Source organism: Quercus suber, unplaced genomic scaffold, assembly GCF_002906115.3.
Source record: "Quercus suber isolate HL8 unplaced genomic scaffold, Cork oak 2.0 scaffold_238, whole genome shotgun sequence".
Taxonomy (NCBI): domain Eukaryota; kingdom Viridiplantae; phylum Streptophyta; class Magnoliopsida; order Fagales; family Fagaceae; genus Quercus; species Quercus suber.
The window spans coordinates 617,534-624,443 of NW_027069695.1; the positions used below are offsets into that span (position 1 = coordinate 617,534).

General features: G+C 40.4%; 1 long non-coding RNA gene across 1 annotated transcript; it reads right to left on the minus strand.

Moving 5' to 3' along the window:
- Positions 1-3,202: 3,202 nt before the first annotated feature.
- On the minus strand, positions 3,203-5,958 carry LOC112006139 (uncharacterized). The gene is made up of 3 exons (XR_002882302.2): positions 5,734-5,958; positions 4,585-4,671; positions 3,203-3,566 (listed from the first exon to the last, which is right to left on the minus strand). It is a non-coding gene; the product is annotated as an uncharacterized LOC112006139 (long non-coding RNA).
- Positions 5,959-6,910: the final 952 nt, after the last annotated feature.

Genomic DNA, 6,910 nt, shown 5'->3' on the forward strand with positions numbered 1-6,910 from the left:
GTGCGTTGCATCTGACTGTTGGTTCAGCCGTCATCATTGTTTGAAGGTTCATGAACCGAGGCGACGCGCGTGTGGCAGTTAAGATGGGGATTCGTAGGGTTTCCTGCTTCTTAATTATTAAATGCCATTTATTTCCCTTTTGGCTCCTATAAATAGTCATCTCTAAATCTCTCCTTCACTTTTGCATTCCTCATCCTTCAAACTTTTACTCTGTCGAGCATACTCTCTTCGTACGTTCATCTTCCAGCCCAGAACATTTTTCCTCCTTAAAGCCCACAGTAAGTTCCTTTTCCATTCCTTCTACTTGTTCTATTTCTTTATGTTCTATTGTAATCATAGTTCTAGGAATCCTAGCTTAGAGAATGGGCTATTCTCATCTCCTTTCCTCAGAAGCCTTTTCGGCTACTTTTAAGGTTGCCTACTACGTCCCTGAGGATGTTGATATTACCTACTATCACGAGGGCGATATCGACATCTAAAGGCGTCATGGTGTAAATACAGTTTTCTTTCCCTTGATGGCAATTCTTGAGGGTGGGGTTAAGTTCCCCGTTGACCCCCTCATCCTAGGTACCCTTAGATTTTACGATCTTTGTCCCAACCAACTCCCCCCTAACTTTTATCAAGTGGTGAGTTGCGTCAGTAGGTTGAACCAGTCGTTCGAGTGGCGATTCGATTAACATGACATCAACTTCATGTATAGTTTGTATGGCAATATTAAGTCAGATTATTACTTAAAAACAAGAGACATGAGGGTACGGCTCATTTCATACCTACCTGACTCTAAAAGGAACTCAACTAGAGAGTTTGTACCAGTGATCGACAACTGGTTTTCCGAGAGCTCCCCTACACGTTCTCACCGCGCAAAGTTGGTCAGTTTCGAACGTACTTTATTAACTGCATTTTATTAATTTCGATAGTAATTACTAACTAGTTTTTATGTTACTTCCGTGTAGAAAGCAAAAGGTTCAAGCTGGATCTTAGAGTAGTACATGTTTGGGACCTAAATTTTGTGCTTAGGTCAGAAATTTTTGTTCATTAGGATAGACAACTCTAAGCGTCCCATTTAATCCTTGGCATTGAACCTGTGTATTCCCCTTGGCAAACATTCAGCTAAGCTTTGTTAGTTGACAGTCCCCTCTTTTCCTATATTGACATACGGCACACAAATTTCCTTCCTCCAAGATTTATAGTAGGCGAAGCTTGTGATCTTGGTTCGCGGTACACTTGCTCGGACGAGCTTGCACCCTTACAGGACGAATCGGCTGAACGTGTGTCTCGACACCGCCATGAACAGGCACACGTGCTGGTTCAGCTTGAAGCCCCCATTCAGGTAATCGAGGAAACAGTTGTTGAATCAGTTAGCTCTTTAGAAACTGAATCCAATCAAGGTTATGACATGGGACAAGAAGGACGATAACAATCAGCCGTTTTGTGCCAGGCTCTTGTTAAACCCGAAGCTCCCATTCAGGTAGTCGAGGAAACAGCCATTGAATTAGTTAGCTCTTTAGAAACTGAATCGAATCAAGGTTACGACATGGTGACAAGAAGGACAATGACAATCAGCTATTTTGTGCCAGGCACCCGGCCAGCCACACAACAGCAAGAACCTCAAGCCTAAGATCAAACTCACCCTTCTCCTCCTCCTCCTTTTAGCTGCTCCCGGAAGAGACAACAAACGGCCGAACAAACCCCAGCCGAATCGGGTGATGCACCCACTAGGACCCCCCTGGCCATCAGGGGGTATTGTCATCCGGGAGCTAACTGCTCAAACCGGGACAAACGTGATGTCCACCTCCTGAGTCGCGTCGAAATGGCGACCTTTGTTCTAGTTGGACGACAAGCCCCTTCCCACAACTGCGAGTGTACGAGTGTTGGAAAAGGGTGAAGGAGGTCGTGTTGCTTAAATTTTGGTGCATGGTCTCCTGTTGCCCAAAGATGTGTACACTTTCGAGGACGGGACGAACGAGTCACAGGGCAGGCGGTTGCAATGGCACACCATTGCAGTAATTTCTTGTCCCCTGGTTTTCTACTAACTTTTACACATACATAGTTTTTATTGTTGTACTTATAATTGTTGTTTCATCAGGTTGCTCAACTGACTCACATCCTCGATAGCAACTGAAGGAGCTTGAGGAGTATGCCGAGCGGGAGAAAGCCAAGGTTGCCGTGACTGCGGAAAAGAAGGCTGCTACGTCTGAGAAGGCCAGGGCATCGGCAGAGAAGAGGTCCTCGAAGCTGGAGGCTAAGCTGGGCGAAACAGAACTAAAACTAGCAGAGGCTACAAGCCTGAACACTGCACAAGCTGAGGAATTGGCTAACTTGAAGGCAGCTTTGGAGGCCTACGAAAATAAATGGTATATCGAGGGATTCGCTAACGTGGAAAACTCGACAGAGCCCATCATCTAGGAAGCTCGAAAGCCTGCCTTTGGGGAGGGTTAGTTGGCTACCCTACAAGTTCTAGGGGTCCCCGAGGACTCTCCTTTAAGAGATCTCAACCAAATCCCTTTTCCGGCCTCTTACTGCACAGAACCCTTCTGGTGCAGCTAACAAGGAAGAAACTAGCATGAGGGAGTTAATGGAGGCAATTGACTCCCATGTGGAGTTAGTTGACCTGGAGGCCACCAGCAACCCCTATATAGGTGATCAATCCGGTGATGTTCAGCTTCAACCACCTTCAGCAACCCAACAACCACCCGAAGATGTTGCCCATTTCCAATCTGTAGACCCTACAAGTTAATTGTCGAACCGAATTTCTTCTGTCTACTTTACTTTTCTTTTGTTTAAATAGTTTCCTTCCTTTCAGTAGGTTTGCCTATATCACCGGGCTGTGGTGACAGAACAATTATTTTTTCTAGGTTTAATTTTTCTATAGTCATCAAGTTATGGTGACAAAACATTGGTTTAGTTTTTATATGTTGGCTTAATTATGTTTATGAATGTTTGCTATTATCTTTCCTGTTGTGTTCTTTGATTGTTTTATGCACGTATTCTAGATGGCCGAGTAGTTTAATCCCGATTCGCCATAAGACAATGATTGAGACTGCTTTCTTTTCTACTTGCAAAAGGCTAGGTAATTGCCAGCTATGCACGGTGTCACACCCCAAACCCAAAAGAGTCCAAAGCGTGGGGAAAGAACCATTAAGAACGAGAACGTAGGAGATTGATTTTGTTTTTTTTTTTTTTTCCTCCTCAACACATAATAAGAATAAATAACCATACTAAAATCTCCATATTATAAGTCTGAGCTTTATAACACATTTACAAACGATAACCCGAATCATGTGCCTCCAAATAATACATGAATATATTTCCAAGTTCCAAATGGATAACACAAAACCACAATCCCTTCTAGAATACACAACCTCAACAGAGAAGTTAGGCCTACAAAACCTAAGCCTAACAAACCCTAAGTATCCAACCTCCAATAGAATTAACTATGGCCTCAATGAGTTTAGTAAGTTGAGTCACCAACCAATCATAGCATAACTCTCTCAAATAGCATAATGCTCCAATCACCACCAATTAAACAAGCTCCATGCCCGAGGTATAGCAAATTTATCTGAAAACTGTTGGAGAGTGGGATGAGCTAAAGCCCAGTAAGTAGCATATTTAATGGGGGTGGGGGAAATGCAAGTTTCATCTTCAATAATAATAACATGACAAGAATGATTTAATAATGAAACACAAAGTTTCTCAAAGTAAATACCATGAAACTATACATTATAATCTGTGAGGTTGTGTACCATACTACCACACTTGTCTACCATACTACCACATAGACCGGTCAGGGGATCCACCCATTCACAACTGGCATCATATTGTCCTCTCTGGTATGCAGACTCTTGGCCCCATGGACAGCAGCCTCACCCATACCCTTAAGGTTTTTCTCTCTCCCCATGGGTAACAGAGAGAGCGCGTCAAATAGGACCTCTTGCATGTGGTCTCTTGGCCCCATGGGCAGCAGCCTCACCCACACACAATCAAGGAACCTCTTCCCCCCATGGACAGCAGGGAAGAATGCGTCATCCAAAGTGAAAGGGCACTGACCTAGATTTGATTCCATCATCACAAAGACTATGGAAACCAAATCAGAGGTGATCACCGAGAAATCACACATGGCATGGTGTCAAAACCACATAAAGCTCATAGTATACATTTCCTTTCAAATATATAGTTTATAACCAGATAGTTTCAGAAAAACCTTAAATAATCTAACTTCCACAATGTTTGTAAGGTTTTCAACTTCATTCTTGTCAAAAGATTTTCTAACAATTTTCCACATAACAAGACAAGATGCTTATCTTTAAATTTTATAATATACCATAAAATCTAAGATTTTCTTATCAAAGATTAAATAAAAGATGCTCATTTTTCCATATCAACAATTCATACATTTTCCCAAATGCAATACCAAATATGATGTATTTTCATATATAATCATATATATATATATATACATATATTAAGGTTACGACACAGTAGTTTTTAGGAAAATATAGTTTTCATAGGTAATTTCCAAAAACGTGTCTAACCCAAAAACAACATTTATGTTATTTTTCAAAATCCCATTAAAAAGTCACTTACCTCGAAAGGCCAACCAATTTTATCTCAACCGGGCACCACAAAATCAACTAATCCAGTCACTAGGTCCATCACCAAGAATATCAGAACCTAGAAACATAATGATCAAACCTATTAAATCGTAACAATACTCTAAAATCAAACCAAAGGCCCTAAAGTCTAGCTTGCCCGTCCTAAGACAAGTACCCTTCCCAAGCAAGGACCAAACAAGCATCCAAGAACTCATAGTGCTGACACAACCAAAACATTTTAAATTCACTACTGCAAAAGTGTGCATCCAAGATGATATAACATACTCATGAATCTCATTGAGTACTAAATAATATATTTAAGCCAAGAAGATAAGATCAACCAAGGTTTGGGATTAATTCCACAATTTCTCGGCATTTTCGTCTTGCTTTCATTTTCAGAACATAACAGGGCAGCCATTTGTAAAAAAATTTTGGTCAATGAAAAGTTATCCGATTAATTCAAAACTTTAAGGGAACATTCCCCTATATGTATACAATATACCACAGAAAATTCAGCCCAAAAAGATTTTTCTGTAATTTATTAAAAATCATGCTTTGCGGCTGACTCAAATCTGTCAGGAACAGATTTACAGTCCCAAAAGAAAAATCATTATAATTATTATACTAGCCAAAATGCTTTGAGACTTGAATCAGGTAAAAGATATGTGTATTAGCTTTCATTATAGCCATCTTAGGCTTCCAGATTCAATCTATGGAATCTATTATGAACTTTTAACTACAATGTGTGCAGAGTTTCTACAGAAAACAAATTCAGTATTAAGCATGTTCGAATGGTCTTTTGAACACCAAACTTCCTATCCCCTTTTGAGAAATATCATATGTACATCGATCCTCAACAAACCATTTTATCATTGGTACTATACATAAACACCAGAATTTTAAGAAATTAACACAAAAAGCAACCACAAGACAAAGTTCAGCAAAAATCATACAAAACCATAAACTGTACAAAACCAAAGGAAGCATCTCACACAACCCATATCTAAAGCTTGCATTACCCACTTTTTAACATCATCAAGAAGAAATACCCATAACAAAATATTATCCCCACCCAAGAGATTGACTCTACACAAGCTTTAGACCATAACCAAAACAATAAGTAAATCCAAGAAAATTTCACCTTTACACCACTGTTTCAGCAACTCAAGGAGAACACTTGCTGCCTCCATTAAAATGGAGCGGTGCTAGTGTGGTTTAGGTCACTTTAAGTAGTGATAATGGGTGGTGGTAAGTAGAGGAAGCTTGCAAATGGTCGGCCATGGGGTGGAGAAACAAGAAGAGAAGAAGCTAGAGAACACAAGAAGAGGGAGAGAACGTGTGGATCCAAGGAAGGGGGCTGTGCTGATTGTGGACCGTTAACTACAAATATCTTGAGGAGACATTTACCACTCTACCCTTAGGTTTCAGCACTTCCTTAATTTTCACCAAGCTCATTACCACAAACAACAAAAATGCCATTATATGCTTTAGATATTCATAAGACCTCTGCAATTACAATTAAACACCTTAAAGAAAAAATAGAATTCATATGAAATATTATTCCCATCTAAAATTGCTTAAGAAAAAGGCTTGGGGTGTTACACACGGTGGCTCGGATTACCCTGGATGGGGTCACTTGTATTTAGAAAGAATTGGCTCCTTAGTGGTAATAACAAAATTTGACACGCCTTGATCCTTCTGTACTTAGATAATTTTTTAGAATAGGTTTCCTCATGTCTAGTGACGAGAATCGAACCGGGGACCAGTTTCTACCCTTAGAATGATTTTGGTGCAAGGTTTCCACCAGCTCGGTGATGAAAATCAAACCGAAGATGAGTTTTTATCCTTAGAATAATTTAGTGCAAGGTTTCCACCTGCTCGGTGATGAAAATCGAACCAGGGACAGGTTTCTGTCCTTAGGAGAATTTAAGGTTTCTACCTGCTCGGTGATGGAAATCAAATCGAGAGCAGGTTTTTGTCCTTTGAAGAATTTAAGGTTTCCACCTACTCAGTGATGGAAATCGAACCGAGGACAGGTTTCTATCCTTAGAATAATTTAATGCAAGGTTTCCACCTGCTCATTGATGGAAATCGAACCGAGGATAAGTTTCTATCCTTGGGAGAATTTAAGGTTTCTACCTGCTCGGTCATGGAAATCGAACCAAGAGCGGGTTTCTATCCTTAGAAAAATTTGGCGTAAGGTTTCCACCTGCTTGACGATGAAAATTGAGTTGGGAGCAAGTTTCTGTCCTTAGAATAATTTGGTTCGAGATTTCCTGTTTGTGTCTACCGGAGCTTAATGAGTTAACGACGATAAA